We start from the raw sequence: 16,611 nt of genomic DNA, 5'->3' as shown, positions 1-16,611 counted from the left end.
ACCTTGGCGGACGGCCTCCGCCGTCCGCCAGGGTCAAAATCAGGCCCTATATATCTTAATGAATGTAGCTGTCTTTCTCTAGCAGCTCAATCAGATATTTTAGCACACTTGCCAGTATGTGACTCCATGCTTTACTTCCTGTATGACTACCTATATCTGTACATAACTGGCTGAACAAATAGATCAGGGCCTCTTTTAGGGAAAAGGGTAAATGATTGTGTTTGCAATTGACTTTCTTATTGCTGCTTATATAAGATCTTTCTATGTATATGAGTGACTGTAGAAGTGTCTCTGTTTTTGTGTTAATGGCTGGAACACAGCATCCATGGTGTGGAATCTTGAATCTCACTTCCTTTGTGGGTGGTATACTCTACCTAGTGCTTGGCTAAGGGAATATCTACAGCATGTCAGAGAGCTGAGATATTTGCAGTAAAACATGACTTTGAGCCTTGGCAAAGCTGTTTTACAAGCCAACTTCACTGGTCACTGAGATAGCACACACAGGGTGGGCACTTCTAGGCCTCACCCTTTAGAAAAGCAGTGATTGCATGGATATCTAAAAATATTCTCTCAGTACTTGTCTATGTATCTCATTGAACGTAGCTGCCTACCTCTAGTAGCGCAATGGCATATTTGAGGACACCTGCTAGTATGTGACTGGCTGTTTTAGTTCATGTATGACTCTCCAAATCTGTACGTTACTGGCTGAACGATTAAAGTGACTTTAAAAAATCATTTTCGTTATACTTTGTATGTACCCATAACCCCATCCATATGTGGCAGTAGGAACACCTTTAGCACTATTATATTGTCAGCATATCTTTTGGGGTGATCCTCCCTACACGTTTAGAGAACTTTTTTATGGCCATATTACTTTTAATAAACTGCAATTTCCTGGAACTATTACATTGGGACCAGATGTCTTTGTTATCAAACAAAATGCCCAGGTAGGAGAATGTTGCTGCAGCATTTATTTTCTCTCGATTAATTGTAATGGGGCAATTTTGGCAGTCTTAGTGCCACATTTCATTGCATATGTTTTAGAGTGATTAACTCTGAGGCCAAGTTCTGCCATATGGTTAACAAAGGTTGCCAAAAGACACTGCAAAGCTAATGGGGTTCATGCCATACGAACAGCGTTGTTGGCATACAAAAGAGCTGGAATCGGCTGATGACCAATTTGAGGTAAATCCTTGCATTTGTTGAATAGCACTGTCTCAAGTTTATTCATAAATAATGAAAAGAGGAATGGTGCTAATATACAGCCTTGTTGTATCCCTTGATTTATATTAAATGAGCTAATACACTCCCCGTGCACAGCAAATCTTACCTTTGCTCTACTTCCAAAGTATAACTCTCTTATAAAGAGGATTATTGTTTCATCTACCCCCAGGTGAATCGAGGTAGACCATAATTTGCTGTGAACAACACAATCAAAGGCAGAGGTCAGATCTACAAAGACCATATAAAGGTTACCTTTCTTAATCTTAGTATATTTTCCAATCTGGATATCTAAATTTAGAGCCTGTTCCACCATTCCTATCCCTGAGCAAAAGCCATACTGCAGGTCCGGTAGGATATTATTTGTTTCAGCCCACTCCTGTAATCTATTCAAAATGATCTGGCCATCTATCTTTGCAAAGGAGTCAAGAAGCGAGACAGGACTGTAACAGGCAGGATTATGGCGATCGCCTTTTTTGTATATTGGTATTATGATAGACTCTGCCGAAATTGAAATAAAACCTGTGGAACAACATGCTCTCAGGACCTGTGTCAATAAAGGGCCCCAATGTGCAGTATCTGACTTATATATGTCCACTGAGGCTACATGTGGGCCTGGTGATTTCCCACTCTTATTTGCATTAACAGCTTTGGTGACGTTTTTTATACTAAACGGCGGAGTAATGGTCAACAAGTCACCTTTATAATTATCTGCATCTGAGGACGGAGGGCCATAGTCCTGAGCTTTTTAGAACTATATATGTCAGAGAAGTGGGCAATCCATTCCTCTTCCGTAATGGCTATTTCTATGCTGGGAGATTCATTTTCTCCCAGCATCGGGGAATTTACTACCTTCCAGAATGCAACGTTATTGTTTTTGAGACTTGCTTCGTACAAGGTGTTCCAAGCCTCTTCTTTTATAGATCTTTTCCTATTTTTAACGGCTATCTTACACTTCTGAGTATGCGAATCTTGCTCTTACTTCTTTTTGATTTATTCAAGGTCTTCTTTAGATTTTTATGAGCCCTCTTGCATTCAGAGTCAAACCCACCTTTTTTTCTGAAAACACAGAATTCTCGCGCTAGAACTAAGTATCTTTTTAATGCTGCTTGTAATTGCGGTAAAAGCTCTAATTCATTGTTGTGGATGTATGTTATCCTCAAGGCAGACCCCAAAATCATTTAGCATAGTCGCTAAGTAACTGCTTCACAAAGTCCACTGGTTCGATCTGAGACCAGCGTAGGAACTACCTGTTTCTAGATGCCAATTCTATGTTTCTAAGGTGGTCCGGGGATTCCCTGTGCTTTTTTTTATCTGAAGGTAAGGCGAGATGTATGCTTTGAGGATAATGATCACTGAGTACTATATTGTGAGTCTGTTGGTTAGATACGCTATAAGAGAAATTATTAGATGTTAGAATAAAAACAACTGTTGTATTTGCTCATCTGCCATTAAAGGTGGATTTAAAGTGCGATTTTCACCCGCAAATTTTATTTTAAAAGGAGAAATCAAACCTATACATCGTGCCATTCAATATATTACCATGATAATTATGGGTAAAGTGAACTTGGGGCTCATTGCCCCCTTCGTATAGGCCACAAACTTTCTCAGAGGATTCTGTGCACAAATGTATATTAAAATCACCTATCCATACAATGAGGGTCTCTTGCCTAGTAGAGTTAGACACTAACCCTACGTCATCCTGCAATTGACTGATTGTGTTTAACATTTCCCACAAAGGAGCGTTATTATAAAAATGTATAATGACTAACTGAAACAAACTTTGTAATTTGCACACAATCATTTGATAATTAGCATTAGATGTTAGCCTGATCGTCTTTATCAATTTAAATTTGTTTGCAATATAAGTACAAAGCCCCCCTTTCGACCTCCCATGTATGGAAGAAATAGCAGGAGTGTGGAATGTCCTGTATCCATTTATACGTATGGGATCCGTACACCAGGTTTCAAGAAAGCACAGACAGGAAAATACTCTGATAAAGTATATTCATTCAGTATTTTCAATCTTGCTACGGAGTCCTGCCACATTCCAAAACAAAAGTTCCAGTCCTGGTCTTACGACCCCTGCTCCATGTGTGTCAGAGGTAACAGACTTTACCCCATTGAAAGCAAGGGATGAATGGTTAATGTCCAAGTGGTTGAGATCTCCTTTTTTTGCACTCCAGATCTAATGGTATGCTGTTCATCAGTGGTTCCTACAGGTACATCCCTGCTACTTCCTGGTGCAGGCTCAATAGTGTTTGATGTATCAAGCATAAATTCCACAGATGTAACCCTCCCGCTGCGGCTGGCCAGATCACCACTCAGTCAATCCAATTCTTCCAAGTGGAGAGAGCTTGAAATCTATTGCTAATGGGTACGACATTGCTACGCTCGATTATCTCTCCTAAAAATGGATACCAGTTTCTGGGTTGATCCTGACCTCAGTTGCCTTGGTGGAAATAGCCTAATGGTAACAATGAAATTTAATGGATAGATACCTGTCATGCACTTAATCTCTGTAGGATTCTTTCTACCAGTTTTGACATTTAAAAGAGAGTACCACACAATCTCCCATTAGTGATTCCCAACTCCTGCCTGCCCATTTAACTCTCCTCACCATCTTTATGTCTTCAAATAGGGTGCCAACCATTCCAGGTTCCCTTCGATATCCTATCCAATTTAAGGATTTAGGGGCATATTTATACTCCGTTTGCGCAGGAATTGCGTCGTTTTTTTTGACGCAATTCCGACGCAAAACTAACTCCATATTTATACTTTGGCGTTAGACGCGTCTAGCGCCAAAGTCCATGGAGTTTGCGTCATTTTTTAGCGTGGACACCTACTTTGCGTTAATGATATGCAAGGTAGGCGTTCCCGTCTAAAAAATTGACTCGAGGCATGTGCGCCGTATTTACACTCCCGGGCAAAATTCACGCCCGGGAGTGGGCGGGTAAAAAAAAATGACGTACGACCGCTTTTGCGCCGTTTTTTAGCGCCTGGAAAAGGCAGGCGTTAAGGGACCTGTGGGCTCTGAACGAGCCCAGAGGTGCCCTCCCATGCCCCCAGGGACACCCCCTGTCACCCTTGCCCACCCCAGGAGGACACCCAAGGCTGTAGGGACCCATCCCAGGGACATTAAGGTAAGTTCAGGTAAGTAATTTTTTTTTTTTTTGTGGCATAGGGGGGCCTGATTTGTGCCCCCCTACATGCCACTATGCCCAATGACCATGCCCAGGGGACAGAAGTCCCCTGGGCATGGCCATTGGGCAAGGGGGCATGACTCCTGTCTTTGCTAAGACAGGAGTCATTTCAATGGGGGTTGGGAGTCGAAAAAAATGGCGCAAATCGGGTTGAGGCGAAAAATTTGCCTCAGCCTGACTTACCCCATTTTTTTACGCCCAAGCTCCATATCCCCCTACGCCGGCGCTGCCTGGTGTACGTCGTTTTTTTCCACGCACACCAGGCAGTGCCGGCGGCTAACGCCGGCTAACGTCATTGATTAAATACGGCGCCCGCATGGCGCTTCAGAATGGCGTTAGCCGGCGCAAATTTTTTTGACGCAAAACTGCGTTAGCGCAGTTTTACGTCAAAAAGTATAAATATGGCCCTTATTTCTTAATCCCATCCATGATTCCCGGTTATGGCCAGGTATAGTAGGAACGTTAGCCAGGATGACTACATAGGGAGTCACCTTGGGGGGTGGTTGTAAGATGTCTCTTGAAAGGAGTGGGATATCATGGGGAGAATGAGGCATGTTTTGCCTCCCAGAGTCACCTACGCTTATGTGCGCAGACATAGTCTGATGTGCACTGCATGTACGTTCCGCGTATGTGTCTCTATGGGAGGCTGCTTGGCTAGAGATGTAATTGGTGGAGATTGTAACTCCATTGCTGGGCATGGGTTTAAATGAGTGGTACCATTTGATTGAATAGTTGTGGGAAATAGATCAACTGATCGTGTCTTCAATAGATCAAGAATAGGCGCCACGTTACTCTCCACATGGATTAGGCGATTTAAGAGGATATCAAGTGATGATTTAATTGTAAGTTCTTAAGCTTTAATTGTGTCTAAAATATATTTCCATACGGTTTTGATATCATTTCAGTTGTCTTCTGAGAGGTTTACTTATGTCACCTTTATTACGAGATTCGGCTGTCGGAATGTTTAAAACATTTCCCCTTTGGAGAATTGAGGCTTTCGTGTACGTATAGGTGGAGGGGGAAAATAGTCGGCCTCTAGTATAGACTTATTAATGTATTGATTACAGCCGTTTTGGACTTCATCCTGGTTGTTACTCTCTATTAACGTAGTCTGGTGAGTGGAGTCAGGGTCTAGATTAGAGTGCCTATCATACATAGTTGAGGCCTCTATAGAGCTCCCTTGCGACAATAGCCTTTCTTCTACATTTGAAATCTGCTTATCTGTGGTCTCCATTGCACCTGAGATATACTTTAGTATTGATGTGTGATCTTTGTGAGGTGATGTAATTTTTGCATTTGGGTGCTTCCTCTTGCCCATCCTTGGGCACTAGTCTTGGACTGAGTTGCCTATATAATGTTACTTTAACACGTCTGTATCCTCACTAGGCCCTTTATTGACGTACAGGCCGATAAAACTATTATAATTCAAACGTACCACGTAGTTGGATGGGGCATCAGTGTGTAAATTAGTGCCCAAGTAAACTCTGTAGAGAAAATGTTCCTATGCCCTAAAAAATAATATGCTCCCTCATCAAGGCAGACAATTCAAGTCCCACTTTACCTCTTAAATGACAAAAGCTATTAGGGGGAGGCCCAGCCCAGCCTCCTCCAGGCTCTGATGGGCACAGACGGGCCCTCTCTTGGCCCAGGACGAGCCCAGGTGTGCCCTGTGCGCATCCTGAACTGCGGGTGAAAGGGGGAACCTTTATGCACCTCCTGGTGCTGCCGGTTAGGTGGGCGGCGTAGCCTGTGCCGCTTCTGCTGCTGCTGGGTGGGAGGGCGGGATCAATGCCTCCCCGCATGTCCCCTCCACGTCCTGTACCACAGGTGAAAGGCGGTACCTTTATGTGCCTCCTGCCACTTCCGGTGAGGAGGGCGGCATAGCCTGTGCCGCGTCTGCTGCTGCTGGGAGGGAGGGTGGGATCAAGGCCTCCACGCGTGTTCTCTGCGCATCCCACCGGTGAAAGGCGGTACCTTTATGTGCCTCCTGGCGCTGCCGGTGAGGTGGGCGACATAGCCTGTGCCGGGTCTGCCGCTGCTGCTGGGCGGGAAGGCAGGATCAAGGCCTCCCCTGCGTGTGAAAGGCAGTACCTTTATGCATCTCCTGGCACTGCCAGTGAAGTGGGAGACATAGCCTGTGCCGCATCTTCTGCTGCTGTGCGGAAGGGAAGGATCAAGGCCTCCCTGCGTGTACATCCTAAGTGTAATCTCTTACACTTGTATTCAGGCATAGAGGCAGTAGCCAGCAACATCTACTATTCTTATAAGCCGGGCAAAGAAAAGCATGCTCTAGAGTCTCTTTGGGGGTGCCACAAGCCGGGCACTGCCAATTGTCCTCTTTCTGGGTTTTGGTCCACTTTGCAGTGAATGAATGGAGAGGTGAAGTCCCATAGTGAAAAAATAGAAATAAGCCTCTAGCTGGAGAGGGCTCTATCTCATCTAGAACATCTTGTCTATTAAGAGAGTCTTTGAATGTGAGAAAGGGGTCAGTCAGAGTACCTTGGCCTATGCTGCCAGTAGGCTGATTTAATTATAGACTGAGATGTCAACCTTGCCTCTCCCGTGTATTGCACAAAGTTGCCAGCCCAATCTCCCCCAGGGTGGCTTTCAGATATTTAATCCAAAGTATATTAAGGGAGCTCACAAAGCTGAGTATTTCTTTTAGTCTGTCAAGATAAGGATGGAGCTCTGGGGTAGCCCAGATCCTCCTTCAATACAGGATTGGCCGTAAACCTATCTTGTCTGAGAGGGCTCTCATCACAAGATCTAGTCTAAGGGGAAGTAGAGGAGTGCTGATGGGGATGTTGACCGATAAACACATACATTGATTTTCCACTGAATCTAAAGCAGAAGAATCTAAATGACCCCACAGTTCTGCACCATAGGTGGCTGTCCTCAGGGTTTGATGTTGATATACCTGCAGGGCTGGCTGCATGGGTCAAAACTATGAGCTATGTGTTGGTTTGTTCATTCCTCCTACAACTGCTAAAGTTTTAACCTATGTTGCGTTATGTATGCCTTCCGCCTCAGATGTTCAGTTAATGTAATGCCCAGATAAGAGAAGGTGTGCACTCTCTCCAGACTAACTTTGGGTTTACCCTGGTCAAATGTCCCGGGTTCAGGATCAAATGCTTAGTTTTGCCCACTTTAATTTCCAGACCCTGTTCTGTACAGCAAAATGTAGTAAATTAAGCTAGTAGAGTCAATGCCGTTAAAAGTGTGCTACTCTGCCCTGTCAGAGTTGGCTCTTCCATTGCATGCTTGTAACCCTTGATTTAGAGTGAATGCATTAATCTTAACTGCAGTAATTGTCCATTTATTGAAAGGGAGGATCTCAAGAGCTGGGACTGAACATTGGTTGTCCTCGTCTGTCGAGAGGGGCATAGTCTCTGAGTTCAGCTGTTCAAATTGACAGTTGAAGTGACCCCCTACAATTTTCTTGGCCCTGGCCAGCTGGCAATATGGCTAAGTGAGCATTTAGATATTCTAAAACAGCTAGTTCCTTGTTGCATCCTATGGACCTACAGTGAACATTGAAAGAATAAAATGATTCACCCTATGGAGTTGTTAAACAGACACACAGTGATTTTGGAGAATCCACCTGGATCTCTCTCAACACACCTAGTATTGTCATCCTGACCCAGATGGTGAGTCCCCTGAGGGCCTTATCTTCCCTGCTAGTATAGCTTTCTTTGAGAAGTTGACATAGCCTGCATGGTAGTGGGGCTTTAAGGACCATGGCAGTCATTACAACATTGGCGGTAAAAGCCACTTACCGCTGTGCAGAAGACCGCCAACACACCGCCGCGGCCACGGAAATCCGCCACAGCAATTATGACCCACAGCACGGAATCCGCCAAAATTCAGACACCCACACAAGTCCGCCACACCAAAGGTCAGTGATAAACTGGCGAAAATAAATCCTTCACCGGCACGCCAACAGAAATACGCCCACACTATCACGACCCACGAATCCACGCAGCAGTCTTTCAACCGCAGTATTCCATTGGCGGTACACACCGCCGCGCTCAAAATACACACACATATACAAAACGCAGCCACATTGGACAATTCAAAATACACACACCTGATACACATACACACACCACTCCCACACACCCATTACAATATAAAACACACACCCACATCACCCACAAACCCCTACGACCAAAATTACAGAGAGAAGGCCAGAGAGAGACACTACAAAGTACTACCAAGCTTCCACAGGCACACAATACCATCACCCACATAACTTCCACGCACCTCACACAACACACCACTACATATCAGCACACTTATCACCACACACACCACCCCACACATCACCCACACCACCCCATGGCTGGGCAAAGACACCCCAGGTTCTCTGAGGAGGAGCTCAGGGTCATGGTGGAGGAAATCATCCGGGTAGAGCCACAGCTATTCGGATCACAGGTGCAGCACACCTCCATAGCTAGGAAGCTGGAGCTACGGTGAAGAATAGTGGACAGGGTCAATGCAGTGGGACAGCACCCAAGAAATCGGGATGACATCAGGAAGAGGTGGAACGACCTACGGGGGAAGGTGCATTCCGTGGTCTCAAGACACCACATCGCGGTTCAGCAGACTGACGGCGGACCGCCACCTCCTCCCCCACAACTAACAACATGGGAGAAGCAGGTCTTGGCGATTCTGCATCCTGAGGGCCTCGCAGGAGTAGATGGAGGAATGGACTCTGGTAAGTCAAAGCTTTACTATTGCATCCCCCATCCTACCTGCATGCCATCACATACCCCCACCCTCACCCTCACCCCCATCACTCCAACTCCTCACAAATGTCCCAATATCACAAACCACCCATCCCAACACCAAGACCTGCATGCAACAACAAAGCATGGACACCCATCACCAAAGTATGGCCACTGCACATACCCATACACCCCCCTAAACCATCATCACACAAGGTCCCACACAGGAATGCAAGCACTGGGGTACACGGTCACCCACCCATTGCACACCATGCCACACACAGATGTAATAAACATCCTTTTATACCCCTGCAGGACCCTTACCCAACGTCACCGGACATGAGGGTCCACACATGTCCGCACCACCAACAGAAGAGGCCCACAGTGATGACAGCACCTCTGTCCAACTGGATCAGGATGACCAGCCCGGCCGATCGGGGACCTCTGGACTGTCGGTTCCCCTCACATAGTCACAGGCCACTACAGAGCTTCCTCCCTCTGGAAACACCAGCACAGCACCCACCCAGCGGGCACATACCTCTGTCCCCAGGACACGTCAAGCAGCAGTGTGTCCACCACAACAGGGAACCCAGGCTAACTCACCACCCCAACAACAACAGGGACCTGAGGGCAGTGGTAGTGGGCACACGGTCCAGGGGACGGAGGCCCAGGAACACAGGGGAACTGGGAGGGCTGCTGTGCGACATGGGGAGGACAGGCCAAGGGAACCCACTCTCCATGAGGCCCTCTCCTCTATCATGGGAGCCTACCACCACTCCCAGGAGACGATGGCAACAGTACTGGCCAAGTTTCAGGAGACCCAGCAGCTGCAGGAGGAACAGTATTTGGGCTTCAGGGAGGAACTCAGAACCATCAATTCCACCCTGGGCACCATCGTAGGGGTGCTGAAGGAAGTACTCAACACCAGGAGGGACACTGTGGCACAACAAGGGGCCCCTGACACAAGCATGGACGATGAACCGCCCACCACCTCCACCGGCGCTAGTGGACAGGACGTCCGCCACAGGACCACCACACCAGCACCCCACCCCCTGCAGAGGGAGAACCACCCCGCAAACGGTCCCTGAGATCCAGGACAAAGACAGAGAACGATGCAAAGACCCCCGCCAAGAAATGATACCACCCTGAATGTCATCTTTCTGTCCCACTTTGTCACCCTGTCCATCCTCAAACTGCCCCAGCTCCACTTCCTATGCCCATTTGGGCAATGCACCTGTGAGACTAATAGACTGGACTCTGCCATGGACATTCCTCCACTATCACCCCTCACCATTTCACAACCCCCTCCAATATTGAGCACTTAAATAAACACCCTTGAACCACAAAACAATCTGGAGTCAGTCTGTGATTTCGAAATGGTGTATTAGCAATTACAGTGACAAAATACTCTTTCAATTGTAATGTCAACATACCTATGTCACGCAGCTCTAGTCCATGAGGAAACAAAGCAGATGTCACTCAGTGGGACCCACATCTGTGAAATTGTAAGGGAAAGTGACAACTCAGTGACCATACACTGGGTGAAAACGACAGACAGTGGAGAGGTAGTAGTGTTAAAGTACATGCGGTAGACAGGTCTGTACTCTTCCTGTTGTCCATGTCCTCTTCTTCTGCTTCCTCGCCTTCACTGTTCGCAGGCTCCACAGCTGCAACAACACCGCCATCTGGACCATCCTCCTGCAGAAAAGGCACCTGTCGTCGCAGAGCTAAGTTGTGAATTATACAGCAGGCCATGATGATCTGGCACACTTTCTTTGGTGAGTAGAATAGGGATCCACCTGTCATATGGAGGCACCTGAACCTAGCCTTCAGGAGGCCGAAGGTCCGTTCTATAATCCGCTGAGTTCGCCCATGGGCCTCATTGTAGAGTTCCTCTGCCCTTGTCCTGGGATTCCTCACTGGGGTCAGTAGCCATGACAGGTTGGGGTAACCAGAGTCACCTGCAAATGGCGAGGGACAACTGTTAGACACACACTAACCTGTAGGGATACCCCCAGACCCAGACAACCATTCCCACTGTCTTGCTTCCAGGTGCTCACCTAATAGCCAAACACGGTGCCTCTGGATTTTACCCATCACATAAGGGATGATGCTATTCCACAGGATGTAGGCGTCATGCACTGAGCCAGGGAACTTGGCATTCACATGGGAGATGTACTAGTCTGCCAAACACACCATCTGCACATTCATCGAATGATAACTCTTCTGGTTTCTATGCACCTGTTCACTCCTGCGGGGGGGACCAAAGCCACATGTGTCCCATCAATGGCACCTATGATGTTGGGGATATGTCCCAAGGCACAGAAATCACCTTTCACTGTAGGCAAATCCTTCACCTGAGGGAAAACGATGTGGCTCCGCATGTGTTTCAGCAGGGCAGACAACACTCTGGACAACACGTTGGAAAACATAGGTTGGGACATCCTTGATGCTATGGCCACTGTTGTTTGAAATGACCCACTTGCAAGGAAATGGAGTACTCACAGCATCTGCACTTGAGGGGGGATTCCTGTGGGATGGCGGATAGCTGACATCAGGTCTGGCTCCAGCTGGGTACACAGTTCATGGATTGTGGCACGGTCAAGCCTGTAGGTGATGATCACATGTCTTTCCTCCATTGTCGACGGGTCCACCAGCGGTCTGTACACCAGAGGATGCCGCCATCTCCTCACATGTCCCAGCGGACGGTGCCTATGAAGGACAACAGCGAGCACAGAGTCAACCAACTCAGAGGTACGTACCCACAGCTTACACAGAACACGAATCATAATCCGAAAAGTGGCCTCTATGTGTGTTGAGGCTAGGCCTAGGTATGTGTGACGCAGTTAAAAATTAAGCCATGTGGGCCCCTGAAATGGCTGCTGCCTGACCTGTAAAATGGGACGCGGTAGGCGGTCGAAGACCGTGGCGCAATGCTGCATTGGTTAACATTGGACCCTATGGGTCCCAGGAGCCAATGACGATGTACGCTGGCGGTGACGGTACACACCGCCGCGGACGTGACCACCATTTTCTATCTGTTTAATCACTCAATACCTGATCTTCGACAGGAGAGGACCTAAACTGCAAGTGCTGCTGTGACCTCGGTCTGGAAGAGACAATAGCTCGAGTGTCTGGGGAAAGGGCCCCTGCCTTCACATCAGAGGAGTTGGAGAAACTCGTGTATGGGGTCCTCCCCCAGTACACACTACTCTACGGTCCTCCAGACAAACAGGTAAGTACACTGGGAGCATGCTGTATGGGCTATGCCTGTGTGGAGTGGGGTGGATGAAAGATTGGGGTGGGGAGATTGAGGCGTGCATGAAACAACGATGAATGCATGTGCCACATGGCAAGGGTAGGGATGGGGGCCAATTACTGTGATGGTGCAGTTGGTAATAAAATTGATCTTCCCCCTGTACAATTCCTGTCGGTCAGCTCCCACCAGAAAAAAGATATTTGGCATGCCATCGCCAAGGACGTCCGGACCCTGGGGGTCTACCACAGACGGAGCACCCACTGCTGGAAAAGATGGGAGGACATTCGCCGCTGGAGCAAGAAGACGGCGGAGGCTCAGCTGGGGATGGCCTCCCAACGTGGGAGGGGTGCCCGGTACACCATGACCCTCCTGATATTCAGGATCCTGGCGGTGGTGTACCCGGAGTTGGATGGGCACTTGAGGGCATCACAGCAGCCACAAGGGGGTGAGTACACTCTCATCCTGCTGATTTTGTACGCAGTGCAGGTGTCTGGGTGGGGGAGGTGGGCTGTGGGTTTCCCTAGGCCAGGGCGAGTTTAGTAGGCAAGGTCCCTCCGTAAGGCAGGCCATGTGGCACCCCACCCCACCCCACCTCTGTACAGTGCCAAGTACACCTAGTCATGCCCCTGTGTCATTCATGTGTGCAGATGTCGTCCATAGCCTTGTAGGCCATGTCCCAGGGATTGAACAGTGGAGCCCAAGAGCACGGCGTAGTGCAGGGGGCTTCTGTGTCAGTCGTGTCCGCCAACGGTAGTGGTAATGCATGCACTCAACATGTCTTTCTTCTGTCGTCATCCCCCTTTTTGTGGTCTCCCTGTTCTTGTGTGCATTAGCATCATCAGGTGGAGGAGCAGTGGCACCGGAGCAGGAGGGAGCTGCATCCCACATGGCCCTGGAGGGTGACACTACGGACTCTGAGTTCACCAGTGGAACGAAGGGCGAGGGGAGCTCCACGGCGGGGACAGGAGCTGACACCAGTGACACGGACTCGTCCTCCTATGGGAGCTCCCTTGTGGTGGTGGCAACATCTGTGCCCCCGGCATCTACAGGTACAGCCACCACCCCCCCTACCAGCACCGCCCTCCCAGAAGCCCCTCAGCCTTTGCCCTGTGCCCGCTCACCCAGGAGGATGGGCATCACCTTCGCCCCAGGCACCTCAGGCCCTGCCCAAAGTCACCCCTGCTGCCCTCAGTGAGGAGGCCATTGACCTCCTCAGGTCCCTCACTGTTGGACAGTCTACCATTTTGAATGCCATCCAGGGTGTAGAAAGCCAGTTGCAACAAACAAATGCATTCCTCGAGGGCATTCATTCTGGTCAGGCGGCCCTTCAGCAAGCTTTTCAGACTCTAGCCTCACCACTGATGGCAGCCATTGTCCCCGTCTCTAGCCTCCCCCCTCCAACTTTCTCCACCCAGACCCAATCCCCTGTACCCCAGCCTATCCCAAGCACACCATCAGACCAGCATGCATCACACACATGCAGACACACCAACATCCACTGCCTCCACTGTGTCCCCCTCCTCCTCGTCTCCCTCCTCCCTCTCAGTCTCGTCTACGCTCACACCTGCATGCATGCACTACATCTACAGCCACTACTGCCATCACCAACACACCCACCACCACACCCCGCTCACGTGCAGTCACCACCCCCACTACCATTCACACGTCCCCTGTGTCCTCTCCCAGTGTGTCTGTGACGCCACCTCCCAAGATACACAAATGCAGGCACACACCCACCCAACAGCCATCCACCTCACGACAGCCTCCAGCGCATGCACCTTCACCCAAAGTCACCAAACGAACACCTCCTACAACCACAACCTCTTCCTCCACTCTCAAACCCCCTCCAGCTACCCGTCCCAGTGTCTCCAAAAGACTTTTCCTGTCCAACCTTGACCTCTTTCCCACACCTCCCCCACCCCGTCCGTCTCCTAGGGCCTGACTCTCGAGGTCCCAACCTAGCACCTCAGCCACAACATCTCCAGGACCAGTGGTGCCTGTAGTCACCGGAATCTGGAGTACACCGGCCACCAGGGCAGCCAGTGTGGCACAGAGCCACAGCACGGACAGTCCCCCACTTGTCAAGCATCAAAAGTTGGCCAGTGCCCGGCGGAAGAGGGGGAAGACTCCAGCCACCAAAGCCGCTCCCAGGGGTCCCGGTGGGAGTGTGGAGTCAGCTGCCACACCTTGCAAGGTGGGGAAGGGCCACAAGAAACCCGGCAAGTCTGGGAAGAGCAGCACGGCGGAGAAGACAGCCATCATCCCCACTGCCCAGGAGGCCACCGCCATCATCCCCGCTGCCCAGGAGGCCACCGCCAGCACAAGCCCCCTGGGCTAGAGAGGACCACCAGCACAAGCCCCGCTGGGCTAGAGAGGACCGCCAGCACAAGCCCCGCTGAGCTAGAGAGGACCGCCAGGACAAGCCCCGCTGGGCAAGAGAGGACTGCCAGCACAAGCCCCGCTGGGCTAGAGAGGACCGCCAGCACAAGCCCCGCTGAGCTAGAGAGGACCGCCAGCAAAAACCCCGCTGGGCTAGAGAGGACCACCAGCACAAGCCCCGCTGGGCTAGAGAGGACCGCCAGCACAAGCCCCGCTGGGCTAGAAAGGACCGCCAGCACAAGCCCCGCTGGGCTAGAGAGGACCGCCGGCAGCTGAGTCACTGCAAAGGAGCCCGCCGCCACAAGCACCGCTGAACAGTGCACCGCCGCCACAAGCACTGCTGAACAGGGCACCGCCGCCACAAGCACCGCTGAACAGGGCATCGCTGGCACAAGCACCAGTGAACAGGGCACCGCCGCCTCAAGCACCGCTGCCAAGGACACCGCCGCCTCAAGCACTGCTGAACAGGGCACCGCCGCCTCAAGCACCGCTGGCCCATGAGCGCCAAGGGCACTGACGCAACTGAGTCCGTCACGAGCAGGATGAAGCACTCTGGGCACCATGCCCCCTCCAGAACCAGTGGAGACTGTCATCCACTACCTCTGTCCTTAGCAGGATGAAGCACTCTGGGCACAATGCCCCCTCCAAAACCAGTGGAGATTGTCATCCACTACCTCTGTCCTTAGCAGGATGAAGCACTCTGGGCACAAGGCCCCCTCCAGAACCAGTGGAGATTCACATCCACTACCTCTGTCCTTAGCAGGATGAAGCACTCTGGGCACAATGCCCCCTCCAGAACCAGTGGAGATTCACATCCACTACCTCTTTCCTTAGCAGGATGAAGTACTCTGGGCACCATGCCCCCTCCAGAACCAGAGGAGATTCACATCCACAACCTCTTTCCTTAGCAGGATGAAGCACTCTGGCACAATGCCCCCTCCAGAACCAGTGGAGACTGACAACCACTTGAGAGACTGTGGCTTTGCACTCCCCAGGAATAAACAGTGGGCAACCCACCCACTGTCATCCACTTGAGAGACTGTGGCTTTGCACTCCCCAGGATGGAACAGTGGGCAACCCACCCACTGTAGAGACTTGAGAGACTGTGCCTTTGCACTCCCCAGGATGGAACAGTGGGCAACCCACCCAATGGAGAGACTTGAGAGACTGTGGCTTTGCACTCCCCAGGATGGAACAGTGGGCAACCCACGCACTGTAGAGACGTAAGAGATTGTGGCTTTGCACTCCCCAGGATGGAACAGTGGGCAACCCGCCCACTGTAGAGACTTGAGAGACTATGGCTTTGCACTCCCCAGGATGGAACAGTGGGCAACCCACCCACTGGAGAGACTTGAGAGACTGTGGCTTTGCACTCCCCAGCTGAGGTGCCCCCCCTTTCCCTCCCCCTGAGGTGCCTGTTTTCTTGCTCTCTGATGCCCCTGCAGTGTTCTCTCCATCATGGTTGGGGATCTTGTGTGGGCCTCGCCCATACCGTGTGGGCCCAGTGTTCCACAGACTTCATTGGAGCACTACCTGGACTACTAAGCTTGGAGTATATGTTGTTTATAGTGTATAAATATATTTTTTCCGTACTTGATTTTAATATTTTACAATGGTTACACTCATTTTCTTTTGTCTTTGCATTCTTCCGGGGGGGTTGGGGGGTGTAACTGTAATGTATCATGCTGTATTGGTGTGTGTGTTGTAGTGGTTGAGGGTGGGGGTGTTGTGTGTTGCGTGTGTGTGTCCCTGTTTTTTCCCTCCCCCCTCCCCTGTTTCGTAGGTGCAGTACTCACCGTTGTCTTCGCCGCCGGCGTTCGTG

The sequence above is a fragment of the Pleurodeles waltl genome, chromosome 1_2, assembly GCF_031143425.1.
Source record: "Pleurodeles waltl isolate 20211129_DDA chromosome 1_2, aPleWal1.hap1.20221129, whole genome shotgun sequence".
NCBI lineage: Eukaryota > Metazoa > Chordata > Amphibia > Caudata > Salamandridae > Pleurodeles > Pleurodeles waltl.
Note: the sequence above shows the minus strand (reverse complement) of the source record.